Raw genomic sequence first — 16,555 nt, forward strand, 5'->3', positions numbered from 1 at the left:
AAAGGGAAATATCAGGACAAAGGCATGGGTGAAAACACTATAAATAAAACCATGTGCTTACGGCAAGTTATGAGTTCACCAAAAGAATATGAAGGACCACATCCTTCTAAACGAGTATCTATCATTATGCTATAATGGGATCCTACTATATTCCAAAAGTGGGGTGAAATGGAAGAAGAAGACTTATACAAAATGCTTTACAAAGACCCTGAAGATGATACACAAGATCACATCAAGATACCATGTGAAAAATATGGCAAAGGATTCAAGATCCTACAAATTTTGGGTAGGATGGTAAAAGTCCTCTGGGATTAAGAAAAGAAGGTATCACTCAACCTTTGCAACCAGAATTGACATTTAAAAGTCAATGCTCAAAAGGGCTTGGTTTCATATCTTCTAGGGTAAACACTCGAAAATCAGAAGAAGCATTGCAAATCATGATTTCCAATGATCAACAAGAGAACCGTTATTCGACTAACTCTAATGAATGGGAATGGGATTCCGAAAAATCCTCCAGTGATTATGAACTCATCGAGACATTCTGAGACCCAGGTGAACCCACAAAAGAAGAGTAATTTCATAGAAAATTCAGAGTTGGTCAAGAAACAACCCCTGAGGATCCCACACAGTCTTTTTTTTTAGGTGCTAGGTTGAAATCATGAAGAATGAGGACACCCATTCTGGAATGCGCTTTTAGTGATGACAATTTGGACTCGTTCACAATCGAGACAGATGAGGGGAGTGTCAGTGATGACCTCGACAACTACCTTGACACACCTGAATATAATTGTATCTTCACCCTTACTCCCGATGACTTTGAAAACATTGATGGCCTTCCCCTTGTTCACTACCAACTCATTGATTGGGACCATGAAGGACCTGTACAATTCAACACATTCCAAAATGATGAGGCCTTCATCAACTATTTAGGCATACGAGATGATCTTCCGCTTGGGGACCATAAGGCAGGATACACTATAGAAATCAACAATGTGGCATATTTTGGTGAGGGTGTTGGGCCTTCCAGTCACAAAAATGTGAAAATAAAAACAAACCATGGGTTTTATGGTGAAAACCACATTGTGGCACTGTCTGACCCCAAAAAAGTAAAAAGAAAGGACGTATCTGAGGGTGAAAACCTCTCTAAGGCACTAAAAGATGGAAGGCTCGACATTCTCCCAGCATCATATGAAGAAAAATAATCCATGTTAGTTGAAGAGACCATCAAAACAAACATTTGTACAAAAGAAATTCCACATAACATATTCCTGGCACAATCTCTAACAGAGAGAGAAAGACCAAAGTTCATAAGTTTCTTCATAGAGTGATAAATCAATTTTACATGGTCATATGTCGATATGCCTGGACTGGATCCGGATTTAGTAATGCATCATTTGACAGTTAACCAGGAGCAAAGTGAGTGAAATAGAAATTAAGAAAGATGCATCTACAAGTGGCATTATTAGTAAAGGTGGAGCTTGAAAAATTGTTGGATGTCAGATTCATACGACCAATTGATTATCCTTAATGGATCTCCAACTTAGTACCAGTCAGGTAGCCAAATCGCAGCATTAGAATATATACAGATTTCAGATACATCAACAAAGCTTGTCCTAAGGATGACTCTCCATTGCCAAACATCGACCTGATCATAAATCTCATAGCAAGTCATGCGATGTTATCTTTGATGGACGGATTCTCTGGTTACAATCAAATAAAAATCGCATCCGAGGATCAACACAAAATAGTGTTTACTTGTCCCTGGGGAACTTTCTGCTAGAATGTCATGCCCTTCGGGCTAAAGAATGCAGGCGCTACATACCAATGAGCCATGACTACTATCTTTCATGATCTTATGCATGTAACTGTAGAAGATTATGTTGATGAGCTCTTGGGAAAATCATTAGACAGAGACACACATTTGGACATCCTTTCAGTCATTTTTGGTCGGTTGGAAAAATACAAAGTGAGAATAAATCCCAAGAAATGTTTTTTTGGAGTAACCTCCGAGAAACTCCTTGGATACATTGTTTCAAAAAGAGGAATTGAAGCCAATCCAACAAAAGTCAAAGCTATATTAGAAATGCCACCTCCCAGAAATATCAATCAACTTCGATCTTTACAAGAAAGACTCCAGTCCATATGAAGATTCATAGCACAACTTGTGGATAAATGTCATCCTTTTCAGCACTTGCTACACAAAAACATCAAATTCAAATGGGATGATAACTGTCAACGGGATTTTCAAATACTTAAATATTATCTTCTGAATCCACCAGTCCCAGAGTAACCCCTGTTACTCTACATATCAGCTACACCAACAACACTGGGGGCACTCTTGGAGCAACAATATGCTGAAGGAAAAGAAAAGGTAGTATATTACGTCAAACGTACTTTGGTCGGTTATGAGCTAAACTACACACCAAATGAGCGTGTGTGTCTTGCCACAAAAATTACGACATTACATGCTAACTCATAAAACTAAGCTAGTCACAAGGATCGATCCATTAAAGTATCTTCTCAATAAGGCGATGCTTACTGGCAGACTAGCCAAATGGGTGATGATCTTGAGTGAATTTGACATTGAATATGTGGACAGAAAAGCAATAAAGGGACAAGCTATTGCAGATCAGTTAGCAGATGCACCCATGATAGATGATGCTCCTCTAATTTCAGAATTTCCAGATGAATCAATCTTAGTGGTATCACACATGAAGCCTTGGCAACTCTACTTTGACGGCTCATACACGCAGCATGGTGCAGGAGCTGGCATCCTCTTTATCACACCTCAAGGGGATTCCATTCCCAAATCATATCGATTATCATTTCCTTGCACTAATAACATAGCAGAATATGAGGCATTAACAACTGGATTACAGATTGTCATTCAGTGGAAGATCTTGGAACTTCATGTTTTTGGGGACTCTCAACTTGTATTTCGTCAAGCAACCGATGACTACCAAACAAAGGATGAAAAATTAATGCCTTACAAGAAAATGGTAGATGACTTTAAGCAATATAATTTCATAAAGATAACCTTTGAGCAGATACCAAGAGAGAAGAATCGAGTCACAAATGCCATGGCTACTATTGCCTCGCTAATTGATCTACTACAGAATGAAGCCCGCTATGAGTTCTTGGTGGATAACCTTTTGGTTCCCTCATATGAGATCACTCCTATTGAGATGATATGTGAGGTTGGTCCTGATTCCCAGTTATATGGTTCCATTTTCACATACCTTCCTAACAACACCCTTCCTCTTGACTTATCTAACAACCAACGTTGCACTTTCATTCGCCAATCTTCCCGATACGTCATTTTAGCCGATATCCTATATCGTCGAGGTCTAGATGGAACTCTTCTTAGATGTTTAGAAAGGGACAAAGCTCAGATTGTGTTATGTGAAGTTCATGAAGGTATATGTGGTCCACATTCTAGTGGTCCTACCTTAGCCAAGAAACTCATCAGAAGTGGATATTACTAGCCCAATATGGAAAAAGATTCATATCATTTTGTCAAGAAATTTAAGCAATTTAAAATTCAATGAGACCTTATTCATGCACCAGCACAAGAACTTCAACCGATTGTGACTCCTTGGCCCTTTTGTCAGTGGGGACATGATCTCATAGGCAAGATTCACCCTCCTTCTTCCAATGGCCACTAATTCATTATCACTTCCACAGAGTATTTCACAAAATGGATTGAAGTCATGCCTCTTACACAAGTCACTAGAAAAAGATTGCTACATTCATTCTTAACTATATCATTTGTCGGTACGGTATTCCTCTTTCCATCATCACCGATAACGGACGTCCCTTCAAAAACTGGGATGTTCGTGAACTTTGTGATCACTTCCATATTACCCATCACTTCTCCACTCCCTATTACCCCCAAGGTAATGGTCAAGCTCGGGCATCTAATAAAATCATTCTTGAAATCCTCAAAAAGACAGTCAATGACGCTGGCCGAAATTGGCATATCCAACTAAATCCCACACTTTGGGCTTATCACACAAGTGTTCACACACCTACAGGAGCCACACCTTATTCACTTGTCCATGGAACCGAAGCTATCCTTCCTATTGAGGTCGAGTTACCATCTTTATGAGTCTCTTTGCACAACATTATCAGCGATGAAGACTACAGGGTCTCTCGCTTCCAAGAACTAGAACTATTGGATGAACGAAGACAAACTACTTTTAGTCATCTCAAGGCTTATCAACAATGAATGAGTTGCAACTACAATCACAAGTTAAAGCCTCACACATTTGAGGTGGGTGACCTAGTTCTCAAGGAAATTCCTAAAAATCAGCAAGATAGAGATAACAAGGGCAAGTTCGAACCAAATTGGCTTGGTCCTTACATCATTACAGCAGTCTATGGATCAGGTGCATATCAACTCTCAACACCAGATGGAGAACCTTTGGAAGATCCAATCAATAGCATGCACATCCACAGATTTTACACATAGCTCTTTAGCATATCCTAATTCAAAATACAAAAAAAAAATCCAAAATAAAAAAAAAAAAAAAAATACAAAAAAATCATAAAAATATAAAAATCATTACTTGGTGAAAATCTGGCAAACAGGTGCCTTATGACACACAAAAAAAAATTGAAAAATTAAAGAGAAATAAATTCGTCCAATGGTGAAAACCACTACAGTGGCGCCCTGGGCAGGTACCATGGTGAAAATCGGGTTATTGGCGCCATGTGTAGAGACATTGCTCCTCCCTCCTTTGGGATTCAATCTCATCCTTTCACTTTGCACACACTCACAGCCTCTCCATCCATAATAAACTTACCCATTCCCATCATGTTTTGTTATTGATCGACCTAAGATTGGTTAGTCATTCATAGTAATCCCTCCTTTTCACCCTTTCCATCCATAATAAATCAGCTCCTATTTGTGGCTAAGGCAAATCCTAAGTCTAGTGATGGGTGTGGAACTAAGAGCATCACACATTCCAAGGAGTATAGTTTCTTCCAGTTTTCTTTAGTCTATCCGTGCATAATCCACAATAAAGCAACACTTGCATCGCAAATCCACAATAAATTTTCACCTTCTTCGTAATAAAGTATCAGTTTCATGGATTCGATCAGTTTCAGATGAGACATAGTAGCAATGGGCTTCAACAAATCAAATCTTCCAACAGACTCAGACAACATTATGGTTCAGTGCTATCTATCCTTTTGTGAAAGTAATCATTGTGACCACAATCAAGTAGACTTATATAAGTGACAAGAGACACTAAACTTGAGGAGTACAATGGATGTTGGTGTCAAGTCTTGGTTTTCTTTTGATTTTATCTTTTGGTGACATGTCTTTTATCTTTTTCGGGATGTCTCTGACTAGAGATTTTATCTCCAGGATGTCTTTGACTAGAAAGGCGAGGATGGGGTATCGTCACCTATTTTTCTTTGATGTCTGTGGATTGTCTCTTAGTAATACTATGACTTGTCCAAGGATATGAGGACACTGTGAGTCTAGTATGAACTGAGGCATTCTTTGTTTGTGACTGTCTGATCTCCATGCAAACAGGTACAATGACTTTCTGGGTTGAACATATACCTCGATTGTCATAACCTATTTGCCATAATAAATCTCAATGATGATAATAGCACAAGAATCTCTTTCACTTCCATATCTTTTATCTTTCATCCCTCTTTCTTGATTGACCTCCATCGTCCTTCTTGAGTCCGCATAGTTCGTTATCACATGACTAAGTATAATGACATGCCAAAATATTTGCATTTCATGTACTTTTCACCTACATTACCATATATTAGCATTAAATACATACATATAGATATCAAAATTGCATCATATCCTACACACAACACATGTTAGCACATTTTACATTCTCATCATGTAAATAGTTATTTGCATTATCATATTCATCTGCATTTCATACTTTCACATTTGCATTTGCATAACATATTAAAAACATAAAAGAACAAAAATATATTGCATTTCATCATGTCCACATTGCATCCATATCATAAGCATCATATAGAAACATGCATCACATAGAAGCAACATCACATAGGTACACATGCATATAGCTGTCATAAGGATGAATCATCTCATATATATATATATATATATATATATATATCAAAATCATAAGTGTCATGATACAATGATGTAAAAATACATATGGCTACAATCACCCGAAGGTGTCTACATCATCATACAAAAATGGTACAAAGACTGATACATAGGGAGCCCTCTAAGGCTATGATGAACTCCCTCCCTCAGAGCCAGCTGGCCTCAAAGGAGTTTGAGCCCTAGATGTCCCTACCCCAAGATCATCTCTCTTGTGCCCTCTATCTGGTGGTGGTGGAGGACCCATGACCCCACCACTAGATGCTTGTCTCCTATCTCTCCCTCCAGTGGTCATCGTAGTCCGCAACGGTCTCTAAAAGCTCCTAGCCCGCTGATCTGGTGGAACCACTCCATATTACAGATCTCTCCAGTAGGCTATCTCCTCCCCTTCTCGCAGAACATAGGCATATTCGGCTCATGTGTCCTCTACTGTCTGCTTGCCTGTCCTCAGTGTTTTCTCAGCCTCTATGTAGCGCTGAATAGCCTGATCTCTCTCCCGCTCAGTGTCCCTCAGTTGTATCTTGATCCTAGCCGCATCCCTCTCTAGATCCTGGATATTGTCTATCTGTCCCTGGCAGATCTCAATCAAGGATAGTAGCTCATCCTCCTCCTCCCCTCTCCCCTCACCCTGCCCCTATGGCTACTCTTGTGGTTGCTCCTATCCCTATACCTATCTAGGAACCTGTGCTGCTGGCACCTATAAAAAAATCCACCCCTACCCCTGACTACATGCACCTATCTCTCCTCTCCTTCATCTCTCCTCTAAGCCACTCTCCTCTCCACCACTACCCCCCACCTCTGTTGTTGCCCTCTACCTCCACTATCTCCACTATCAGCTCCACCATCTCCACCATCACCCTCTATCGGCTCCCCTGGATCCGTCAGCCATGGAAACGGATGCTCTACCCAATATGCACTGTACTCCGAATCCATCCCTGCATCCTCCACATCTGCCCAAATATCCCAAGGCATCAGAACCATCTCCAGCATCTGTGTCACTATCTGATCATAAGATAATAATGGACCTAAATGAGCCTGATCCCTCACTATTCATGCATACATCCTTGAACCCTGTGGCATCCGATGTATCCTGCTGAACTACCTGCATACTCTGTCAATCAACTACTGCTCAATAATATATGGTGTCTGACCAATCAGACACCTACTCCTAAACACATATGGCAGCTCCACTGCATCATCCTCCCACTCCTCACAATCTTGGTAAGGCCTCCATACCACACTGTCTACCTCATTGATAACTTGGCGTCAATACTCTAGCCTCCCAATCCATGGCTGAGAAGTAATCATATCATACAGATGTACATAACTGCATCCATGTCCCCTGCCTCTAGAATGTATCGGTCGTGTCATCGGAAGATGCGCATATGCCCATACCTGCAACAATGTCACTCTACATCCTAATCCTGTTGATTTGTGATATACAAACTGATGTATCTCATAGTACAAGTGTGCCAGCAGACATGTCCCCCATGCAAACCTGGTGTGCTCAGTCACCAATGTCTCCAGTATCCTCCCCCATCCCATAGCCAACCCTCATGTCCTCCTGTCAGGACATAGGAACCCACTAATAACTCCTGCCAACACCGCTGGTAGCACTAATCATGTCGTTGTCATGGTGTCCTAAGCCACATGTCTTGCCCTCATCTAGAGTCCTGGATCTTGGAACACTCATCTCAATACATCCTTGTCTCCCTCTCGATCATAAGGAACCAACTCCCCAACGATCGGTAACCTCAGTATCCTATATATATCCTCTAAGGTGACTGTCATCTCACCCATCGGCAAATGAAAAGTGCATGTCTCTGAGTGCCATCTCTCAGCTAATGTAGTCAGTGATCCCATGTTCACCTGAAACTCAGGCACATACATAATGTATCGCAAGCCCATAGCCTCAACTATTGCTCTATCCTTGAATGTTAGCTCTACTCGCAAACTCTGAGTCGAAGGGAATCTCTCCCATGACTCCAACATAGGTAGGTCCTCCTACAATCAATAAAATCAACTGTGTCAATCCTAGTAGAACTCCCTATTCATCACAAAGTGCTACTTTTTTATCCTAGTGCTTATATTTATCATATGGCACTCTATCCTAGTAGTACTCCCTGTTCATCACAAAGTGCTGCTTTTTTATCCTAGTGCTTATATTTATCATATGGCACTCTATCCTAGTATTACTCCATGTTCATCACTAAGTGTTGCTTTTTATCTTATCTTTTAGGGCACCTACTTGAGTGCATCCTCTTGAGTATCTTATCCAATTGACAACGTATGTTCTATCAGAGAATTGTCAAATTCAGCCTAATCCAATTGGCAACGTATGTTCTATCACAAAATTGTCAATTTCTATGATACTCTATGTTCATCACAAAGTGCCTTGATCTATCCTATCCTAGAGCCTCTACTTGAGTGTATCCTCTTGAGCAGTTTCCTGATTGGCAATGTATGTTCTATCATAGAATTGTCAATCTTAGCCCTATATGTTATCCTAGTCTTCCCTAGAGGACCTGTTTGAGTGTATCCTCTCGGTAGCTTATCCAATCGATAGCATATGTTTATCACAGAAATGTCGATTCAACCTTGAAGACATAAACATGCATTCATGACATAAACGTATCTTTGTTCTGCATAGACGTGCCTGCCCTGCATAGACGCGCCAGCACTTCGCAAATGCGCTCGCATTGGACATAGATGCCTTTAAACTTGACACAGATGTGCCTACCCTACCCAAATGCACCTAGAACCAATGCAGACACACCTTCCTATCTTTTGAATCACTTGCCATTTTTGCAACATACCTAATGCGCATTTATTACCCTACGTGACATGCATTTATGACAACAATTAATGCAACAAGGTACAAGGAGGTTTTGTGGTACTCACTGGCTCTCCTACATCTGTTGGCCTTTGATATCGGTGAACACGATCGAATCTATGCACCAGTGCCATTGCTTCTGACTGCTCTCTACTCTCTCTGCACTCTGATCTCTCAGGTGTGGGGATGACAATGAGGATTTTTTCCCTTGTAGTCTATCTTATAGACTACCCTATCCCTAGTCTCTTGATTCAATCTTCTTTATCCCATGACTTTGTCGCCCTATCCTATCTTGTCAGTCATTTCTAGCCTTTCTTTTTTATCGAGAGATTATCTGTGACCTTTTCAGACATTTTCATCCAATCTCTCGAGGGGGCATATCATCCCCATCTTGGGGCAACTTTGTATCATTTTATCTTATCTTCTTTGAAACAACGCGACAAGCTGCATTGTCTCAAAGAGGGGCAAAATGTAGACACCTAAAATTGTCTTGTCTAATTAAATAAATATTTTTATTTATATAATTATTTTAAGCCTAATTCTTTTATTAATTGAATAAATATTTATTTATTTAATTCATTCATTTATCCTCTTCTAGCCTTTTTCCTCATTTAAATAAATACTTTTATTTATTTATATAGCCCTTTTCCTAAATTAAATAAATACTTTTATTTATTTAATTAATCCCACTTCTTCTATTAATTAAATAAATATTTATTTATTTAATTAATTCATTAGCCTTTTCTACCCATGACACATGTCATTCATCTCTTAATTCCTACACTACCTACCCTCTCATTATTTTATTACTTTTTCTACCTACCCTCTAATCCTAGCCGACCATTTATCTTTTACACCTCTTAATCTTATCTCTCCATTTCCTACAGTGTCTTCTATATAAGGAGATGCTTCCTTCATTATCAATCCTCCCAAGCATTCTAGCATTCGAACTTTCATATGCGATCAAGCCTACTTGCAACCAGATTTCCGTTCTTTGTTGAGATCTTGTGCACACATAAAATCTGAGAGAAAATATATCAAGCAAGATCAATGGAGATAGGAAGAATGGAGATTCAAACCCTATTAGACATGTGATGGTATAATATTTATGATTTTGTTGATTTGCATTGTCTTAGGTAATCTTCATATGTTATGGTGGATCTTTGTTGTTGTTAGGCTAGAGTTTTGTGGTTGAATCTATTTAGTCTTTCAATGTTGTTGTTTCCATTTTTACCATAAACAAGTTATAGTTAAACAATACTAGATCATCATAACTACACCTTTAGGACTTTGGAATAGTCTCCTAAGGTTGTAACTAACAAAATAATGGAACTTTAGTGCCCTAGGTGGATCACCACTATAAATAGTCAACCTTCTTGTGGTCGTTGCTTTCCCAAAAATCTCTCCCCCTTGGGGAAAATTCTAATATCAATGTGTTCGAAGAGGTTGTTCTCCAAGGCCATCCTAACAAAGTTTTTTTTCCTAATCCTAATACCAATTTGGCTACCCCTACTCCTTAACCTCCTCCATTGGATGTCTCCCTAATTGGAGGGGATTTTAATGTTGACCACCCACTCTACTCTACTATATTAGAGTCATTTTCTTAAATTGTTTCTCCCAAGTGGTCTCCAACCCAATAACCTATGGATATAGAATTGTCTCAATGCAGAGAAAGGCTAGAAGGAGAAACACTCAACAAATTGTTGTTGACAATATTAGAGATGATGTTGCAAAGAGGAAAATTACCCTTAAAGAGAATAATGACATAGAAGAAATAGAGAACTATACACTAAATACTTCTCCATTTAAGGCTGATGTCAACACTCCCCATTAATGTGGTAAAATTATTTCTAGCCTTCATTCTAGATCTTTTGTTAAAAACATTGTTCTTGAACTTGAAAAATAAATCTCAAAGCATTAGGAGTTTGTAAAAACCTAGTAAATTAGCAGATCTAATGAGAATGAAATTAAAGTTTCAAATACATTAATGCTCTATTAACACCTAAAACAAATAGAGTTGTTGAGGAATTGGTGAGCATTGGAAAGATAAGGAAAATAAAAAGGCTTTTGGTAAGAATATTACCTCAGAGCATGACCATTTTTTTGTTTCTATAAACCCCTATTATTTTGATTCTTGAAGATGTGATCCTTGATCTCAATTTGGACTCTACAATTATACCCAAGTAGTACATGAGAACTACTACTGCCTAGGATATAATTGGAGATGCCCAAACTAAAGAGCTTAATAACAATGATTGTTCAATGAATCCTTATATTACCAATGATAATGAGGCTCATAAATTTGCCACCCCAAGCATATTAGGAAATGATGCAATAAAGGGGAGGATGACCTATCTTATCTCAATCAATCACCAATTTTGTTGGTCTTGTACCTTGCTTCCAATTTGAGACCTTAGGTAAGATAATTCCTACTAGCCCTACTTTTGGGGTTTTGGCCTATAACTATCACTCCTTTACTCCAAATCACAAACCCTTGCATATGGGAATACCCATTAACCTCTTACACACCCTAAAAAAGTTTTAAGGTAGGTTATTTCACAACAAATGGTTGATCTATGATTGAACCAAACTCAATTAGGCTTATTTTACAAAGCAACCCCCACCAATTCAACTTGCAAAAATTAACTCAACCCCCTAGGTAGTTAGGTTTGGTGTAAATACTAGGGATTTTGGTAGTTTTAGGGTGCAAATGTGAAATGGTGTAGATTTAGACCCCCTAGTAACTCAAAATTGCACAAAACCTAGGAAAAGCTCATGAACCAGGCCAGGGTTGATCCAAACTCAATCTCACTCAACTGCCCCTACCTCAAGCCTTCATAATCTGTTACAAAACTCACTTCCCTATCCTCACACCATGTTTCAAGGTGTTATGACAACCAAATAGGGAGAAATGGTCAAACGGATGCTAAAACACTAATTACCCTAGTTAACGAGGCAACCTCGTGAAAATCTATAGTATATGTCCCCTTCTAATAGTTCATAACTTTAAATCACTAGAAAATTGAATATATTACACTAATATATACCCACATGTGCTCACCCAAACAGTTTGAATCCATACAACAACATATAAGTACAGAAAATAGGGTAAATTGTAGAAACAGGGTGAATTGCAGAAATAAGCTTCCAATTTAGTGCCAATGATTCCAAATTTTAAAAATTAGTTGCAGAATTTACATTGTAGAATGTGAACTTTTCCCCCCCTTTTCGAACTATTAATTATACAATTTATACCGAATTTGCATTTTCCTATGGTCACAATAGACCTTTGGGTTGCAAGATAGTTCAACTTCCAAATCTGATAAATCATTGTTGGACACAGGTGTCGAAATAACAATGCTGAGTTATTAAATCAATGTTAGACACTGATATCATAATAACATTTCCAAACATGACTTCTTGATCACCCATTAGAATGACTCATAAACGCAGAGCAACAATTTTAAGTAATCCCTATAGAACAAAATTACCTCAATGTCACTTATTTCAGTATAGCTATACTGAACAAGACATTTGAAGGTCTATTAGAATAGCCATGCAAAGTTGGCTAAACATATTTTTGCAATCCTGATAGTATAAACTATCCCAATAAAAACAAAATGAAAACTTTTGAACAATGACACTTCATCGATTTAACTATCCCGATGACAGTAATGACAACTTTTTGAGTAACTTTACAAATTTGCAAATCATGACTCCAAATTAGACATACAGGCCTAAAAACATGAAATAACATTACAAATGGTCTCAATAGGCCTTATTGAATCAAAATGGACCTAACCCTAACTCCTAAGACTCAAAACACCTAATTGACATATTGACTAGACTTGAGGTGCTCATGCACCATACACCTGGGCTTGAAAATTTTCCAAGTCTCTTGGAAACCGGATTGCCTTTGTCCATCTTTGACCTTTTGAGGTGTCATCCTTTCTTGAGTACCTTGAATTGGTTTCTCTATCGCATCTGCTTCATGCTTTCCATATTTGTCCTTTGACCCTCATCAAACACTCCCAACTCCTTGTCCAGTCACTTGTCCTTTATGCCTCAGGTTCTTTGTCACTGGAACTCCTGATCCATCATGTTTATCAGACCCAAAATGCTCTATTATTATAGAACATGACTTCTTATCAACTTATTTTTCCACTATAGGATATATTAGAGTCCCAACTAGGATTGTTTTATCCTCCTTCCACCCACCTTGTGGCTATGCATATATCTGATCTTTGGCCTTTGCTTTGTCTATTTTAGGTATCAGCATCTTACCTCTATCTCTCTTGACTAAAATAGTGTACAAACCTTCCGATTTGGTATCTCCAAACATAGGAGTAACTACAACTTCTCTTGACTCATCTTCACTTACCTTCACCGACTCCTTCTTGCCAACCAAGATGATTTTTTTTTGCCTTGACTCTTGCTTCTTCAGTCTTCCATAGTGGGGTTAATACAAAAGTCTTTCTATCATTCATAATGGTGTAGGTATTCTCTCTACCATCATAAAGTACTTGCCTATCAAATTGACATGGCCTTCCAATAAGTAGATGACAACAATCTATGGGTAAAATATCACAAAGTATCATATCTTTATATCCTCCAATCTGAAACTCAAAATATGTTTATTCATTTACCAAAAGTGACTCATTATAATTTACCCAAGATTCTTTAGATGGTGCTTCATGAGGAACTCTTTCTAGTTTCAATTTATCTACCATCTCTCTAGACACCATATTGTTAGTGGAACCCAAATCTATTACTACCTTGCATACTTTACCTTTACACTTGCATGTGGCCCTAAAAAATCTCCTTCTTTGAGTCATATCCTTCTCCTTAGATTCCTTCAAAAATGTTCTTCTCAGCATCAATGATTCACCTACTTCTGGAGCAGTAACATGATTTGGAGAGTTGACACTTTCACCTTCATCTTCTTGTATAATTTGGGCTCTCTTTTCACCTCTTCTTTCACCACCACTTGACATAGATCCTTTTCTCTTGGGGAACTTGAATGTTAGGTGTCTAAACTCTTGACAATTATAGCATCTACCTAAAAATATATTGAAATTCCTACCTCCACCAAATCTGCCTCTTGTGCGTCTACTTTTGGGGTTTTTGACCTATAACTCTCACTCCTCTACTCCAAATCACAAACCTTTGCACATGGAACTACCCATTGACCTATTACACACCTTGAAAAATTTTTAGGATAGGTTGTTTCAGACCAAATGGTTGATCTATGACAGAACGGGGGTCAATTAGGCCTATTTTACAAAGCAACCCTTTCCAATTCAACTTGCAAAACCAACTCAACCCCATGGGTAGTCATTTTTAGTGTCAAAACTGGGGATTTTGTTATTTTTAGGGTTCTAATGTGAAACTGTGCAGATTTAGACCCCCTCATAACTCAAAATTGCTTAAAACCTAAGGAAAAGCTTATGAACCAGGCCTAAGGTTGATCCAAACTCACTGTTAGTCAACTGCCCCTGCTGCAAACCTTCATAATCTATTAGAAAACTCACTTCCTTTTCCTCACACCAAGTTTCAAGGTGTTTTGACAACCGAGTAGGGAGAAATGGTCAAACGGTTGCTAAAACCCTAATTACCCTAGTTAACCAGGCAACCCCGTGAAAATCTGCAGTATCTTTCTCCTTCTAATAGTTCAGAACTTAAAATCACCAGAAAATGGAAGATATTACACTATTCTATACCCACATGTTCTCACCCAAACATTTTGAATCTATACAACAACATATAAGTACAGAAAACATGATAAATTGCAGAAATAGGGTGAATTGCATAAATTAGGCTTCCAATTTAATGCCAATGATTTCAAATTTTAAAAATTGGTTGTAGAGTTTACATTGCAAAATCTAAACTTTTTCCCCCCTTTTCCAAACCATTTCTCATACAAGTTATACCAAATTTGCATTTTCTCATGGTCAAAACGAACCTTTGGGCTACAAGATGGTTCAACTTCCAAATTTGATAAATCACAGTTGGACACAAGTGTCAGAATAATAATGTCACATTGTTAAATCAACATTGGACACCAATATCAGAATAAAAATTCCGAACATGACTTCTTGATCACCCATCTAAATGACTCATAAAGGCGGAGCAACAATTTTAAGTAATATTGATAGAACAAAACTACCCCAATGTCACTTATTTCAGTATAGCTATACTGAACAAGACATTTGAATGTCTCCCGGAATAGCCATGCAAAGGCAGCTAAACATATTTTTGCAATCCTGATAGTATAAACTATCTCGATGACAACAAAATGATAAATTTTGAATAATAACACTTCATCGGTTTAACTATCTCGATGACAGTAATGACAACTTTTTGAGCAACTTTATAAATTTGCAAATCATGACTCCAAATTAGACATACATACCTAAAAACATGAAATATCAGACAAATGGTCTCAACAGACCTTATTTAATCAAAATGGACCTAACTCTAACTCCTAAGACTCAAAACACCTAATTGACATATTGACTAGACTCCAGGTGCTTCTGCACCAGGTGACCACAAGATAAATTTTGTGGGAGCCACTAGGAATAGACCTAGTTTAGAAATAATTGAGAGGAACAAAGGTTCAAAAGTTAACCCCACTCCCAATGGAGAAACCATTGACAAGTTTATCTCAACTAGTGGTGGTAATTTTGTTGTTACAAAGAATAAGAGAAATAATAAGACCAAAGAGTCTACTTCCCTTATCCATAAAAAGAAAGACACATAAGAGTGTATTCCCAAATACTTTGTGAGACTTACGAAATCAATGCACACTCTAAATATTTTTTCTCATTAAATTCAATTATGCATCATGGAACATTAGGGAATTAGAATCTCCAAACGGGAAACATGTTGTCAAAAGATTCTTAAACTTGACAAAGAATAACAATGTAGTATTCCTCCAAGAAGTAAAGGCTATTTAATTCACCCTGTATGTCAAATTGAAGTGTGTTTAGAAAGATGCATCTCAATTTTGTAATAAACATGATGAAGGTAAAGGAGGCATTTCTATACTACTCTCCAACAAATCACTTTGCAATTTTATTATAGTCAATCTTCCCCCTAGAATAGATCAGTTTGGGTCATCCTAGAGAAATATGGATTCAAATTTGGCCTCTACTCCTTATATGCACCAAATGATTACAAAATAATAATAGAGTTATAGAAATGGCTCTATACTCTTTTTGGATATTCCATGAATTATTAAACATGATTTTAATATGATTGAACATCAAGAAGACAAATATGGGGGATCAAATCTTGAATGGAAAGGTAATAAAAAAATACTTCTATGCCAAGATGAAAGATAAATTAACCTATTTGATCCCCTTGAGGGTAATAAATAGGAGCACAAAATAATCTAGTTTACTTGGTGCAACTCTCAGCAAGGAAGAAATAGAATTTATTACAAATTAGATAGGTTTTATGTTAACAAGGATCATTTTAGTTTCAATAAGTATCATGATGGAAGTGTTGTAAGGGTTTGATGGCATATGTGCAGAGTTTGATGACATGATGGCATTGTATGTTGTCATTGATGTCAATATGTTGAAGTATGAACCGGTATATTGAAATAAGCA

Source organism: Cryptomeria japonica, chromosome 5 (genome assembly GCF_030272615.1).
Source record: "Cryptomeria japonica chromosome 5, Sugi_1.0, whole genome shotgun sequence".
Classification (NCBI taxonomy): Eukaryota; Viridiplantae; Streptophyta; class Pinopsida; order Cupressales; family Cupressaceae; genus Cryptomeria; species Cryptomeria japonica.